The sequence below is a fragment of the Pomacea canaliculata genome, linkage group LG3, assembly GCF_003073045.1.
Source record: "Pomacea canaliculata isolate SZHN2017 linkage group LG3, ASM307304v1, whole genome shotgun sequence".
In the NCBI taxonomy this organism is placed as follows: Eukaryota; Metazoa; Mollusca; class Gastropoda; order Architaenioglossa; family Ampullariidae; genus Pomacea; species Pomacea canaliculata.
This window is the reverse complement of record NC_037592.1, coordinates 42762102-42778596: the sequence shown is the minus strand read 5'-3', so window position 1 is coordinate 42778596 and position 16495 is coordinate 42762102.

Genomic DNA, 16495 nt, shown 5'->3' with positions numbered 1-16495 from the left:
GGTCATAGGTCATGTCAGACGGTCTTGTTGTCATGCTGTCCTGTCATGTTGTCATCGTGTCGTCATGTCATCCTGTCACCCTTTGCTTCCTTTCCTTTCCTGTCGCAGATACAGTCATCAACTTGTCGTTACACAAGACCTCTCTCTCTCCACACACATTCCCTCGCCCCTCAGCCACTCGGCCTTCACTGGTCAGACGATCCACGTGACTAATGCTAGTTGATCAACGGAAGTCCGAGGGCCTGGGCCATCAGGTGTGATGGCGGTCATCCAGAGTTCATTGTCAGGTCACAGAACGTTTTCTGGCGGGAACTAGCGCTGTCTCATGCCATGAACTGTGCTGCCTCATGTCATCAACTTTGCTGCCTCATGCCATGAATTGTGCTGCCTCGTGCCATGAACTGTGCTGCCTCATGCCATGAATCGAGCTGCCTCATGCCATGAACTGTGCTGCCTCGTGTCATGAACTTTGCTGCCTCATGCCATGAACTGTGCTGCCTGCCCTCTCGTCCTCCGCGAACTCGTTTGCCATGTTCACAACTCTTGCTGACATGTCACGGAGTAGTTGGTGACACAAGGCACCCCAGAGGTCTAGCCAGCAGTGAAATCAGTCGTAGCAGTGACAACAGTGAGGTGTGATTGTAACATAGACAAGTAAGGATCGCTTTATTTATTCATTACCCACATGTCGCCTTCATTCTATCCCTTAGTTCTTCTCCTTGTCCAGACGTTGTACACGACACTCACTAGCTCCGGTGGCTGGCGTTCGACACCTGACTGAGGTGACATCTTTACAAACAACATCTGAGCCTGTGTTTATGTAACGATGTGTTGTTGTGCTTGCTGACAATGCTGTTTACCATCTCTCTCCGTGCTTTGTGCGTGTTACCTCGTCTGTCTTTGTTTATTCAAGATTCAGTTGCAATAAATGGCGAGTTGCCTTCAGTGTCATCTGCTGATGTGTGGAGACCACGACACCACTTCACGGGGCTGAACTCATTCACCTGCAGCACAGGGCGAGTTGTGTGCCCCTGTTACTCTACGTATATAGGCCTAGGTGATGGCCCCCTTCACAGGCCTGCACTTACCTGTTCTCACCTGTGTAGTTACTGTCAGCACGTGCTTCTCTTCTGATGTCTATTTCATGTCTCTTTCCTACCAATGTCCGGTCACGTGGTGAAGTCGTGACTACCGCCATGATTGTCTGCATCATCCTTCATAAACAACCACTACCCACTGTGTGTCTGTGAGAGAGAGAGAGAAAGCTACAAATAAACAACCACTACCCACTGTGTGTCTAAGAGAGAGAGAAAGCTACAAATAAACAACCACTACCCACTGTGTGTCTAAGAGAAAGCTACAAATAAACAACCACTACCCACTGTGTGTCTAAGAGAGAGAGAAAGCTACAAATAAACAAGCACTACCCACTGCGTGTCGCCTGTTGTTTGCGTGCCGACATCTTGCTCACAGGCCGGGTGGCTGCAAGCGGGTGTGGATGTTGTCAGTCTGGGGTGAGACCAGATCATGCTCATCGTCTTCAGCGAACCTCCAACCTGGTGTTGTGGCCGTGTGGGCAGCACTAACACCTTGTGATAGCACAGACAGCACTAACACCTTGTGATAGTACAGACAACACTTACACCTTGTGATAGTACAGACGGCACTAACACCTTGTGATAGTACAGACAACACTAACACCTTGTGATAGTACAGACAGCACTAACACCTTGTGATAGTACAGACATCACTAACACCTTGTGAAAGTACAGACAGCACTAACAGCTTGTGATAGCACAGACACCTTGTGATAGTACAAACAGCACTAACACCTTGTGATAGTACAAACAGCACTAACACCTTGTGATAGTACAGACGGCACTAACACCTTGTGATAGTACAGACAACACTAACACCTTGTGATAGTACAGACAACACTAACACCTTGTGATAGTACAGACAACACTAACACCTTGTGATAGTACAGACAGCACTAACACCTTGTGATAGTACAGACAACACTAACACCTTGTGATAGTACAGACAGCACTAACACCTTGTGATAGTACAGACAGCACTAACACCTTGTGATAGTACAGACAGCACTAACACCTTGTGATAGTACAGACAGCACTAACACCTTGTGATAGTACAGACAGCACTAACACCTTGTGATAGCACAGACAGCACTAACAGCTTGTGATAGTACAGACAGCACTAACACCTTGTGATAGTACAGACAGCACTAACACCTTGTGATAGTACAGACAGCACTAACACCTTGTGATAGCACAAACAGCACTAACAACCTGTTGTACTAATGCTTGACCAAAAGCAGGCAGGTGCACGTGGAGGGAGAGAGAAAAGGAAGTCTGCAATGAACAGCGATTCCAATGAAGAAGCGAAAAGGCTTTTCACATTCTCAAACACAAACACGCACACACAGACACACACGTCAACAGGCGCGCACGCACACATACGTACATACCACACACACACACACGTCCACAGGCATACAGACCACACGTACCGCCATCTGCCCTCTCCCTCCTTCTCTCCCTCCCTCTCTCTCTCTCTGTAGTGTGCCCATGTCCACGTTTATTTTCCACGTTCAAAAGTCCGTTTGCCTCAGCGGAGGATGAAAGTCTTAAAGCGGGGGTGGGGGATGGGGATACACTCAGCTGTCTTCACATCTGTCACGCGCACAGACAGCGTCACAACAGTGGCGAGGGAACATCTCCATCACGTGGACATGTCTCAGCAGACTCGTCTCACCTTCACAACTTACCTGTACAAGCACCTGACGGCGAGCGGACAGCCTGACGTCAGACAGCATCGGTCGTGGGGTTAGGGTCAGGGTGGGGGTCCTGCTGATGTGGAGGCAGACGATGTAGACGAGCACATGTAAGGACAGATGGAGTGAGTGTGGGGTTTGATGGACTCAACATGCATCATGGCGGATGTTGCTGTCTGTCTCCATGCACATGGCGCACACAGTGTATGCACGTCTGCCGGACTTCTTCTCATTGCTTTGCATAAACATTTCAATGTCTTTGCTTGCTGAAGTCACGTGATATATTCTGCCCTCAACAGAGTTCGATGACAGCTTCAGACATGTGGACATCCGGAATGTTGACTGCAGTAATGACAGCTGACAGCACTGATCACGTGAACAAAACTTCAACAAGACATTTGATTTCATTTGACGCAGAGACTGTTAGCTTTGTGATGTTATTGTATGTTTATTGTATGTTATTGTATGTTTATTGTATGTTATTGTATGTTATTGTGTGTTTATTGTATGTTATTGTATGTTTATTGTATGTTATTGTGTGTTTATTTGCACCTGACGACAGCTGTTGTGTCAAGGCCCTCACACAAGTCAGAGGCAAATCTGCAAGGTGTCTGCTCTCTCCTCCATGTACTACAACCGTCTCACTGGATACCTGTCATCTTGTACCTGTGTACCTGTAGCCCTGTACCTGTAGCCCTATCATGGTGTAACTGTAGCCCTGTACCTGTAACCCTATCATGGTGTAACTGTAGCCCTGTACCTGTAGCCCTATCATGGTGTAACTGTAGCCCTGTACCTGTAACCCTGTACCTGTAGCCCTATCATGGTGTACCTGTAACCCTGTACCTGTAGCCCTATCATGGTGTAACTGTAGCCCTGTACCTGTAACCCTGTACCTGTAGCCCTATCATGGTGTAACTGTAGCCCTGTACCTGTAACCCTGTACCTGTAGCCCTATCATGGTGTACCTGTAACCCTGTACCTGTAAGCCCTATCATGGTGTAACTGTAGCCCTGTATCTGTAGCCCTATCATGGTGTAACTGTAGCCCTGTACCTGTAACCCTGTACCTGTAGCCCTATCATGGTGTAGCTGTAGCCTTATCGTGGTCTGCTTCGTTTTGTTTTGTTATTCCTTGAGCTTATAATATAGAGACACAGACACTAATATGCCTGAGACACTAATATATCAGACACTGTGTGTCCTGCTGACGTTCACTCGCTGTCCTTTTTGTCCTGTCTGACACCCTGTCAGTGTGCAGACACCGTGTCCTTCAGCGCATGCGCACCACACCAGAAATGTCATTTTGCAGCGCGCGGTAATCTGCTGAAGCTGGCGGTGAGAACAAAAGGGGAGACCATATCATTTCCAATTAATCTCCTCACCCCTTACCTCCCCTGACACTACTCTCTGCCCCTTCCACCCACCGTCTGTTCCTGCCCTCCCGAGGGCTGGCTGATGACGTTGGAGAAATCCCATAATAATCCCATCACCTTCACGTGCAAGTGAGCCAGCAGATGGTTGCTTTGTGACTGCCACTAGCAGTGACCCCAACATGACAGCCTCGGGTGACATACCACGTCAGGTGACAAGAACATGGCGTCCAGTGACACTAATCTGACGTCTGGTGATAAAAACATGGCGTCTAGTGACACTAATCTGACGTCTGGTGACAAGAACATGGCGTCTGGTGACACTAATCTGACGTCTGGTGACAAAAAACATGGCATCTAGTGACACTAATCTGACGTCTGGTGATAAAAACATGGCGTCTAGTGACACTAATCTGACGTCTGGTGACAAGAACATGGCGTCTGGTGACACTAATCTGACGTCTGGTGACAAAAAACATGGCGTCTAGTGACACTAATCTGACGTCTGGTGACAAGAACATGGCGTCTGGTGACACTAATCTGACGTCTGGTGATAAAAACATGGCGTCTAGTGACACTAATCTGACGTCTGGTGACAAGAACATGGCGTCTGGTGACACTAATCTGACGTCTGGTGACAAAAAACATGGCATCTAGTGACACTAATCTGACGTCTGGTGACAAGAACATGCGTCTGGTGACACTAATCTGACGTCTGGTGACAAAAAACATTGGCATCTAGTGACACTAATCTGACGTCTGGTGAAAGAACATGGCGTCTGTGACACTAATCTGACGTCTGGTGACAAAAAACATGGCGCTAGTGACACTAATCTGACGTCTGGTAACAAGAACATGGCGTCTGGTGACACTAATCTGACGTCTGGTGATAAAAACATGGCGTCTAGTGACACAATTGACGTCTGGTGACAAGAACATGGCGTCTGGTGACACTAATCTGACGTCTGGTGACAAAAAACATGGCATCTAGTGACACTAATCTGACGTCTGGTGATAAAAACATGGCGTCTAGTGACACTAATCTGACGTCTGGTGACAAGAACATGGCGTCTGGTGACACTAATCTGACGTCTGGTGACACTAATCTGACGTCTGGTGACAAAAAACATGGCGTCTAGTGACACTAATCTGACGTCTGGTGACAAGAGAACATGGCGTCTGGTGACACTAATCTGACGTCTGGTGATAAAAACATGGCGTCTAGTGACACTAATCTGACGTCTGGTGACAAGAACATGGCGTCTGGTGACACTAATCTGACGTCTGGTGACACTAATCTGACGTCTGGTTGACAAAAACATGGCGTCTAGTGACACTAATCTGACGTCTGGTGACAAGAACATGGCGTCTGGTGACACTAATCTGACGTCTGGTGACAAGAACATGGCGTCTGGTGACACTAATCTGACGTCTGGTGACAAAAAACATGGCGTCTAGTGACACTAATCTGACGTCTGGTGACAAGAACATGGCGTCTGGTGACACTAATCTGACGTCTGGTGACAAGAACATGGCGTCTGGTGACACTAATCTGACGTCTGGTGATAAAACATGGCGTCTAGTGACCACTAATCTGACGTCTGGTGACAAGAAACATGGCGTCTGGTGACACTAATCTGACGTCTGGTGACAAGAACATGGCGTCTGGTGACACTAATCTGACGTCTGGTGACAAAAAACATGGCGTCTAGTGACACTAATCTGACGTCTGGTGACAAAAAACATGGCGTCTAGTGACACTAATCTGACGTCTGGTGACAAAAAACATGGCGTCTAGTGACACTAATCTGACGTCTGGTGACAAAAAACATGGCGTCTGGTGACACTAATCTGACGACCCTGCAGGTTGTCGCTACCCTCTAATGCCGGTGTATGTGTATTGCCCACACCATAACAGACGAGTGTCCTGGAAGAGGTCATGTGTTGCCAGTGTCCTGTCTTAGACACTTGACCTCAACCTCATGGACAAGCCTCGTCCACCAGGGTCTCGGACACAGTGAGTAGTCTGTGCCAAGCTGTGTGACGAGGGGTACAGTTACTAGTCGTCTCCACGTTTCCAGCACAAAGAAGTGGTCATTAGCCCGGTGAAGATTAGTCTCCACATCTGCCTGCTGACTCTAATCGTCTCTGGAACAGCCACCGGTCGTCTCCAGGCCTGTCCCAGGCTGCAGCATGGCGACCTGCTCCACGTCCTCCAGGGACTGCAAACAATCAGCGGAGGCCATCACGTGCTAGTTGTTGTAATTAGACAGAGACGGCAGCTCGCGCACAGCTCGCGCACAGCTCACCCAGCCTCACTAACGCCACCTCACCATCGCAGCTCGTAATGAGGGGAGACAATCAAGGAATCGTCACCCCGCAATTAAAGGAGAGGGGCGGCGCTGCACTCAAGGCCGCGAGCAGAGCGGATGGCGCACATGTGCGCGCGCCGGTCACGTGAGTGAGACATGAGAACAGGCTCTCACCATGTCAAAGCACAATCCAAACAACAACTCACCGAGGTGGTCACGAATATCACATGTTAACGCGTTGATACAAAGGCCTCTACACACAAACCTCTACACACACCTACACACAAACCTCTACACACATCTACACACCAAACCTCTACACACAACACACAAACCTCTACACAACACAACCTCTACACCATCTACACAACAACACACATCTACACACATCTACAACACATCTACACACAAACTACACACATCTACACACAACAGCAACCTTACACACATCTACACACATCAAACCTCTACACACATCTAAAAACAAACTCTACACACATCTACACACAAACCTCTACACACATCTAACAACAAACCACATCTACAACTTCTACACACATCTACACACAAACCTCTACACACATCTAAAAACACACACTCTACACACATCTACCACACAAACCCTACACACATCTACAACACAAACTCTACACACAAACTCTACACACATCTACACAACTCTACACACATCTACAACACATCTACACACACACACAAACGCTCTACACACAAACCTCTACACACATCTACACACAAACCTCTACACACATCTACACACAAACCTCTACACACATCTAAAAACAAACCTCTACACACATCTACACACAAACCTCTACTCACATCTAAAAACAAACCTCTACACACATCTACACACAAACCTCTACACACATCTACACACAAACCTCTACACACATCTACACACAAACCTCTACACACATCTAAAAACAAACCTCTACACACATCTACACACAAACCTCTACTCACATCTACATGCGCTACCTACAAGTATACAGTTACACACATCTACACGTGATACCCTGTACGATTGACACACACACACCCGTTACATCTACACACGCCTGAAAGAGAGGGGAGGAGGGGGAGCCACCATAGCCTCTGTCTTGGAGGGAACGGTCTCCTGCTCCAGGTGTCATCTCCTCCCCCCTGCCCACCCAGGAACCATCAGGGGAGCTAAAAAAGTGGCGAAAGGAGAAGGCTGGGGTCCGCCTTCCATCAGTCCTGTCTTAGACACGCTGAACCACTTACAGTTCACTGCCGTAGCCGCTACTCTATGAGACCCTTTCACTCTACCTACACGTGCAGGTGCGTGCATATGAAGCGCACGTGTTGCATGCAAGCCAATGAAGAGGTTTATGGCAGACGATGTCTGCAAACATCTGAACGAGCGCCGCCGCCAGAGTGAGGGGAGTGAGGGGAGGGGAGTGAAGGGGAGTGAGGGGAGGGGAGTGAGGGGAGTGAGGGGAGTGGCTCCATGCACCCACCCACTCACCACAGACCCACCTCAAGCAGCTCTCGCTCATCTGTCGGCTCGGCAAGCACTGAGACAAATGGGAAAACATCTTGATACTCTTGTACGGCCAAGGGCAGACGACTGCCATGTCCTGCGAAGTGGAGAAGTCTGTAAGTGATGACAACACCAGAGTTATTTCCTCTTGACAGCCTGTGCTAACTCCTCCTGTTAGTCCACGTCATCAGGTGCGGCGGTCTCGTCATGCAGCTGCTGACAGCTGGACAGCTGCTGCCAGACGGTCTTGTGGTGGCGACTGCACGAGGGCCGGGAAGCCACGAGACGACAACGTGCGTTGGGCGAGACCTGCACGATCTGCTCTCGCGCCCTGGTGTGTGGCGTCCATTGGTAACTGTCTAATCATCCCTAGCACCTCTCGGTGCTGCACACTACGTCACACATAGAGCACACTACGTCACACATAGAGCACACTGCGGCACACTACGTCACGCTGCGTCACACTACGTCACCACTGCGGCACACTACAGTACTCCATGGCAGTTTGTAAACAGCTACTCAGCACGTGAACAGCTACGAAACATCGTCGCCTGCTAGTGACAGGGACTCAGCAGCTAAATTATGGGATGGAATGCTGTAGTCTGCGATCTCACACCTGAACTCACTCACATGGTTCATTGCTGATCTCACCTGCAATTGAGATAAAAGTTACCTGAGATCAGCAGCCAGCTACCTGAACACCTGATACCTCAGCTCAACTGTGACGTACCCGGTGTGACTTGCTAGGCATCCGAAGTGACCAGCTAATCAAGCTCATTAATTAATTAATTGAGCTCAGCGAGCAGATGCCGACCGGACCGTCTGGGTTAGGGTTAGGGTTAGGGTTGTCTGCATTCCGTGAGCCGCTGGACCTGAGGCATGCGTGGCGACCTTTGTCCTCACCAACACACAGGCCGCCAGCATTTCCAACGGTGTGGTCCAGCACGATGTCTGCCCACCTGTCATTACCTGGCGTTGTTTACCTCTGATGACTGATGCAATGTTTACCTGCAATCACTTTGGCCTCTGTCAAAACAAGCAGACGGAGGGGAGTGTTGTCAACATGGGGTATGAGTGTCAGGGTACGATTGACTGAGTGAGGGTACGAGTGTCTGGGTGAGGGTATCAGTGTCTGAGTGAGGGTACAAGTGTCTGAGTGAGGGTACAAGTGTCTGAGTGAGGGTATCAGTGTCTGAGTGAGGGTACAAGTGTCTGAGTGAGGGTATCAGTGTCTGAGTGAGGGTACGAGTGTCTGGGTGAGGGTATAAATGACTGAGTGAGGGTATCAGTGTCTAGGTGAGGGTATCAGTGTCTGGGTGAGGGTACAAGTGTCTGGTGAGGGTATAATGACTGAGTGAGGGTATCAGTGTCTAGGTGAGGGTATCAGTGTCTGGGTGAGGGTATAAATGACTGAGTGAGGGTATCAGTGTCTGAGTGAGGGTACAAGTGTCTGGGTGAGGGTATAAATGACTGAGTGAGGGTATCAGTGTCTAGGTGAGGGTATCAGTGTCTGGGTGAGGGTATAAATGACTGAGTGAGGGTATCAGTGTCTGAGTGAGGGTATCAGTGTCTGAGTGAGGGTATCAGTGTCTGAGTGAGGGTACGAGTGTCTGAGTGAGGGTATAAATGATTGAGTGAGGATATCAGTGTCTGGGTGAGGGTACAAGTGTCTGGGTGAGGGTATAAATGACTGAGTGAGGGTATCAGTGTCTAGGTGAGGGTATCAGTGTCTGGGTGAGGGTATAAATGACTGAGTGAGGGTATCAGTGTCTGGTGAGGGTATCAGTGTCTGAGTGAGGGTATCAGTGTCTGAGTGAGGGTATCAGTGTCTGAGTGAGGGTACGAGTGTCTGAGTGAGGGTATAAATGATTGAGTGAGGATATCAGTGTCTAGGTGAGGGTATCAGTGTCTGGGTGAGGGTATAAATGACTGAGTGAGGGTATCAGTGTCTGGTGAGGGTATCAGTGTCTGAGTGAGGGTATCAGTGTCTGAGTGAGGGTATCAGTGTCTGGGCGAGGGTATCAGTATCTTGGTGAGGGTATGAATGTGCTTCTATGCAATCTAGTGTATTGTTTTTAGGCAGTTCTATTTTTAATAGTAACTTCTATGCTGCGTCTCTGGTCTTTCACTTCTGTCAGGATTATTCCACTTGTCGTCTCTATATATATAGCTGTCAGGATTATTCCACTTGTCATCTCTCTATATATAGCTGTCAGGATTATTCCACTTGTCATCTCTCTCTATATATATCCCTCTTTCATCCGATATCTCTCTCTACCCTCCATCCCTTTATCGTTCTCTCCGTCATTTCACTCACACATTTTAACGCCACCAAAAAAAGCCAAAGGAGTTGTAAAGTTTGATTTGCACACTTGCACGACAGTGTGTGTGGCTGTGACCGTTAGACAAAAGTGGAACTGTGCTCCAAGCTCCACTCGCAAGAGACTGGCAGTGATAGCAACACACACTGGGCGCTGTTGTTGATGGTTCGTGTGTGGTCCTGCTTGTCTGTGGGTTTGTCTGTGGGTTTATGGACAAACATCAGCAGCTCGGGGTACGGGACGTGGGGGGGGGGGAGAGTGAAGCAGAGTACGTCAGCTGTGCGCGGTCATCCTGTCATCTCAGTCCCGCCAGCCAGCCTCACTCACACAAACGCCGCTGGGAAGCCAGTGGCTATAAGGCCGAGGTGTGGGCCCTGCCCTCCGTGTCACGTGACGCCTCCTGCTGAGGCGGTGTAACGGACGACGTGGCGGGCACCGGCCAGCAGCCAATCAGCGGCCAGAGAGGAAGTAGCTCCCCACTGGCAGCAGCCCATCCTCCATCCTCCCCGCCCTCCTCATTTCCTTCACGCCGGCAGCTCTCTCTCTCTCGCGCCTTACAGACGGCACGTGCACCACTCCCACTCACCCCCCACACACCCCACACACACCCCACACACCCCCCACACACCCCCACACCCCCCGACAGCAAGCGGCTTGGTTGTGGGCTGAGGCGCGCGCACGACGAGCAACGTACTCGGCTCTCGTACTGCGGCCAGCGTTTGGATGAATGGTTTTCACTGCACGTGGCGTGTGACGTCTCGTGGCTATGGACTGCGCACCCTGGCATTGGCGGGTGTGTCCTGCCCCGCTGATAGGTCTACAACGCACCTACAGGCTGCCCCATAGGTCAGGGTGTGAACTGGCTTGTACACCTGTACATTTGTACAACGCCACACCTGTACACCTGACACCTGCAAACCTGTGTATCTGCGCATCTCCAGCGGCCCTCACACCACGCACAACGCGCAATGGCAGCAGGGAATGCGCACTACGTCCTACATGTCGCACGTGCGTGGGGAGGTTGTTGGCGTGCTACTCTACTCTTACTGACGGACGGAACTCCCATCATGCATCATGCACACCAAGCTAACGTGCGACACAGGACTCGGCTACGTCTTTTGAAATACTGAGAGTGACGTCACGTGTACAGGGCTCGCTACGTCTTTTGAAATACTGAGCGTGTGACGTCACGTGTACAGGGCTCGCTACGTCTTTTGAAATACTGAGCACGTGACGTGTACAGGGCTTGGGCACTATGTCACATTATGACTACGTACATGGGATTGCGATTACGGAGCATGTGACAGATACGGTTACATGCATTGGATTACTGAGCATGTCACATGTGCGGATACGTCCGTTATAATACTGTACACTTCTCTTTGCATACATTACACCAGTCACAGCATTTTACACACATCACATCACAGGGCACGTCACACAGGCAGTAGACAGCATCGCCATTTGCTGGTCATCTTGCACACTGAGTCCAGGTGACCACAACATGTAACACGTCACAGTCACCACACTACGTGAGCGCGTGTGTGCCAGCCAACAGTCGCCACACTCAATATTATGTATAAACGTACAACAGTCACCACATCGAGCATTTGTACATACGTGCGTGCATATATATGTGTGAACAAATACTTTAGAAAGACAGAGACTGTGAACAGTCACGTGACGTCGGTGAGCGGTTGACGTCTGCTGACGATTGTCTGTTCAGACTTTAATGGAAACAAACAGGTTGATGGCCAGGTGATAATATGTTTTGTCATATTGTAGCGCACAGCATAGCTCACCTTTTGTAGCAATGCTTTTGTCAACAGGTGTGTAGAGGTGTAGCCTGAGCAATAGCTGTAGCCTAGACAGGTAGCGGCGACACCTTGTAGCCTAGACAGGTAGCGGCTACACCTATAACTTGTAGCCTAGACAGGTAGCTTAGACAGGTAGCGGCTACACCTTGTAGCCTAGACAGGTAGCGGCTATACATTGTAGCCTAGACTGGTAGCTTAGACAGGTAGCGGCTACACCTTGTAGCCTAGAATTAACGACCGCAATCCCTTGTGGACACAATGATCCGAAACATTTTTCCCATAAGGAATGAAGGAAATAGATTGAAGGGGTCGCCAGCCCCTGTTGACTCGCTGTTTGAAACTTACAGGCTGTGTAGGTGTTTGTACAGGTATAGAGACAGGTAGCTGTAGCTAGGTACAGCTAGAGGTTTGTAGCTGTGTAGGTGTTTGTATAGCTATGCTGGTACAGGTAGTGTGTATTAGTATAGCTGTATAGGTGGTACTTATAGCTATAGGTTTGTACAGTGTAGTGTAGTAGGTATAGAGCTGGTAGCTGTATAGTTTTGTACAGGTACAGTAGCTAGTTTGTGTTTGTACAGGTATATAGCTGTGTACAGGTATATGTAGGTGTTTGTATAGCTGTATAGGTGTTTTGTACAGGCTAGCTGTACATAGGTATAGCTGTGTAGGTGTTTGTACAGGTATAGCCGTGTAGGTGTTTGTATAAGGTATAGCTGTATAGGTGTTTGTATAGGTATAGCTGTGTAGGTGTTTGTACAGGTATAGTTGTGTAGGTGTTTGTATAAGTATAGCTGTATAGGTGTTTGTATAGGTATAGCTGTGTAAGTGTTTGTACAGGTATAGCTGTATAGGTGTTTGTACAGGTATAGTTGTGTAGGTGTTTGTATAGGTATAGCTGTACAGGTATAGCTGTATAGGTGTTTGTACAGGTATAGTTGTGTAGGTGTTTGTATAGGTATAGCTGTACAGGTATAGCTGTATAGGTGTTTGTTCACGAGAACACTTACAATACAATGCCTCAGGTCCTGATGTCTGTCTGTCATCTCGTGTCATATCTTGTCTTCTTGGTGTCTTGTCCTGCTGTGTGTCATCGTGTCCTCTGGTGTCCTATCTCCTGTCTCGCTCTCTCTGTGGATGAACAAAGCTGGCGCTTGTAACACGCGGGGAAGGAGGCGAGGCAAAGGGAGCGAACTGCTTGACGAAACACGTCCCACCGCCGTGTGGGGGCGCCAGCGAGCGCAGCAAGAGGGGAGGTGGGGGGAGGTACAAGCACCCCCATGCCATGGTCGGAAGTGCTCGCTGCGAGCTACCAATCAGGCAATTAGAAGATGAAAACAAGACGAGGCGAGGGGCGGCCGCCGGCCGCGCGGCTTGATTTCCGCTGTATTGATCAGGCGGAAGTGGCCTGGTCACGTGACGCCGCCCTTTGTGCCGCCGCTGTGGTGGATGTTGCCAGCGTCCGGACAGGTCGCCCGAGAGCAGTTTTGCACTTCCAGCAAGCGGCCACGTGACGAGGGGAGGGGCTGGAGGTGGGGTAGTGGAGGTAGTACTGAGGGGCACTGACCACAGGTACCAGAGTAGCGTACCTGTCCGGCAAGCTCGCAAAACTCAGGGCAGCAGTGAGTACAATCATCATAAGCTCACAGTTTTCTTGAAGGCGTGTTGTCATCATCTGGACCACACTGAAAGTGGAGCGTGTAGTCGGTGTAGATATATACATGCGTGTGTGTGTGTGTGTGTTGTTTGATATAATTAATATATGTATAATGTATGTGTTTTACACACACCACAGGAAGGCAGAGAAGCTGGGCCTCAGGTGTGATACAAGTCACACGAATGGTCATTAAAAGCGAGTGACCTCAAGTTTTCGTCGCCTGCATTTAGTTATAAGTCGGTTTAATTTTGCGATCTTTCTTCTGAAACTTCACAATGAGCACACAACACCACAACACACAGAGGTGAAGTGACACAAGGACTGCACAGTGAGCACACAGACAACACACACATGAGCTTACACGTCAGTACACAGAGAATACACAGATGATGTACTGCGGAGCACACTGGTGACACGCCTGTGACACACTGCTGAGCACACGTAACATGTTGATGACACAGCTGAGCACACGTAACATGTTGATGACACAGCTGAGCACACTGGTGTATGACACACTGTGAGCACACGATGACACAGCTGAGCACACGTAACATGTTGATGACACAGCTGAGCACACGTAACATGTTGATGACACAGCTGAGCACACGTAACATGTTGATGACACAGCTGAGCACACTGGTGACACGCTTGTGACACACTGCTGAGCACACGTAACATGCACTTCACCTGACACATCTTTTGTTACAGCTTCAATCATAAAACATGACTGGGCGTCTGGAACTTTCCTGGAGTTCATTCTTCTCTGCGGAATTAAGAATAAGCTCGAGAGTGATTAAAATAATTGTCAGTTGTTGTTGTTTTGTCACGCCCGACAGCGCGATGAGTTGTATGGTCGTGACAGTCAACTGTCACCAGCCTCTAGCAGAGTCCACAGACTGGCACCAAGCGAGGCAGGTGCAGTGATTGTCACCCACTCTAAGCAGGTCCATCCAAACAAGCAGTGGCGGTGATGGTGGTGATGGTGATCTGTCAATCATTGCAGGAGGTGCGAGGTCTGTCTGGCAGCATGTCTGGCAGTACTGGCAATAGTGGCCTCCGACCCAGTCATCACCTGACGCAACGTCAGTAGCGAGAAATACATGGAAGGACAGAGAGAGGAAAAGTGAGAACACAAATAATAAATTAGCTACATGTAAAAAGGAACAAAGTTCATCATGATGATGATGATGATGATGATGATGATGATGATGATGATGATGATGATGATGATGATGATGATGATGATGATGATGATGATGATGATGATGAATACAGACTATTTCCTTGCTTGGCAACAGGCCCTGCATATTAAAAACGGCAAATGCGGGGTAAAGACACAAGAGACACCTACATGCATGCAGACAGACAATATGTAACGGCAAGCATCCATATCAACAACCATAAGCACAACAACACTGCAGCTAACGGTCAACTCAGAGACACCCCCCGACAGCCCCAGAGAAGACTGGCGGGTCACCACAGAACCTCCCATGGCAGCCACAGCTCTGCGGACAGCCAGACAACCGGCCAGACAACCGGCAGCGGGGAACTCCCCCACCTCCAGGCTCGACACCCCCACCACTACAGGAGGTACGACAAGAGCTCGGCAAGTTCTCGGTGACAGGTTTGACGACAGTTTGCTCGGCACATTTGTTCTTGCGACTTGTGACAGGTGTCACAAAAACACGCTGCATGCAGAATTCCAGTAAAAACGAAATGTCAGCAAGTTAGGTCTGTCCACAACAGTTTCACTGATGTCCTGAACACAGTCAGGGGTGTCTGTGAACCCTGATAGACATACCCAAAACCTTCTGTCAGTGGTTTGCACAAAACCCTCTCCTGACTTGTGATGACGTCAGCCAGTCACGGCGGGCCTCGTGACCACCAGTCCTGTGCACTCGTGTGTCGGGTGGGAAGGACTTCGTATACATGCGTGCCAGAGATAGCCAGGTGTCTCCTGTCATTTACTTTTGTTTTGTTTTTTGAATGCGGATATCGTCTCTGAGAAACCATTCTCATGTTAAAAGCTGAACAGCAGCTAGCTAGGGTGGGGTGAGGATCACAGCGACATACCTCGGCATCACTGTCTCAACATTACTCTCAACATTATCTTAATATTGTCTCAACATTATCTCAACATTATCTTAATATTGTCTCAACACTATCTCAACATTATCTCAACATTATCTCAACATTATCTTAACATTATCTTAACATTATCTCAACATTATCTTAACATTGTCTTAATATTGTCTCAACATTATCTCAACATAATATTGTCTCAACATTATCTCAACATTATCTCAACATTATCTTCAAATCTCTTGCAATGCTGCAATGCTGGCACTTGAAGAACCTCACCCTGATGTCGGCAGGAATCACCAGACGGGTATCATGGCCTGTCAGCTTGTGGCTACCTGCACAAAGTGATGAGCCCTGAGAAGGACAGTGGCCCGCTCTGTTGCCTCATGCTTACCCCTAATCCCACACACACACACCTCACACACCACTCACACAACACCACACACGCACTTACACACCACACTTACACACACCACACACACACACACACCACACCCACACACACACACACACACACACACACACACACACACACACACACACACACACACACACACACACACACACACACACCCACACACACACACACACCCCACACTTACACACACACCACACACA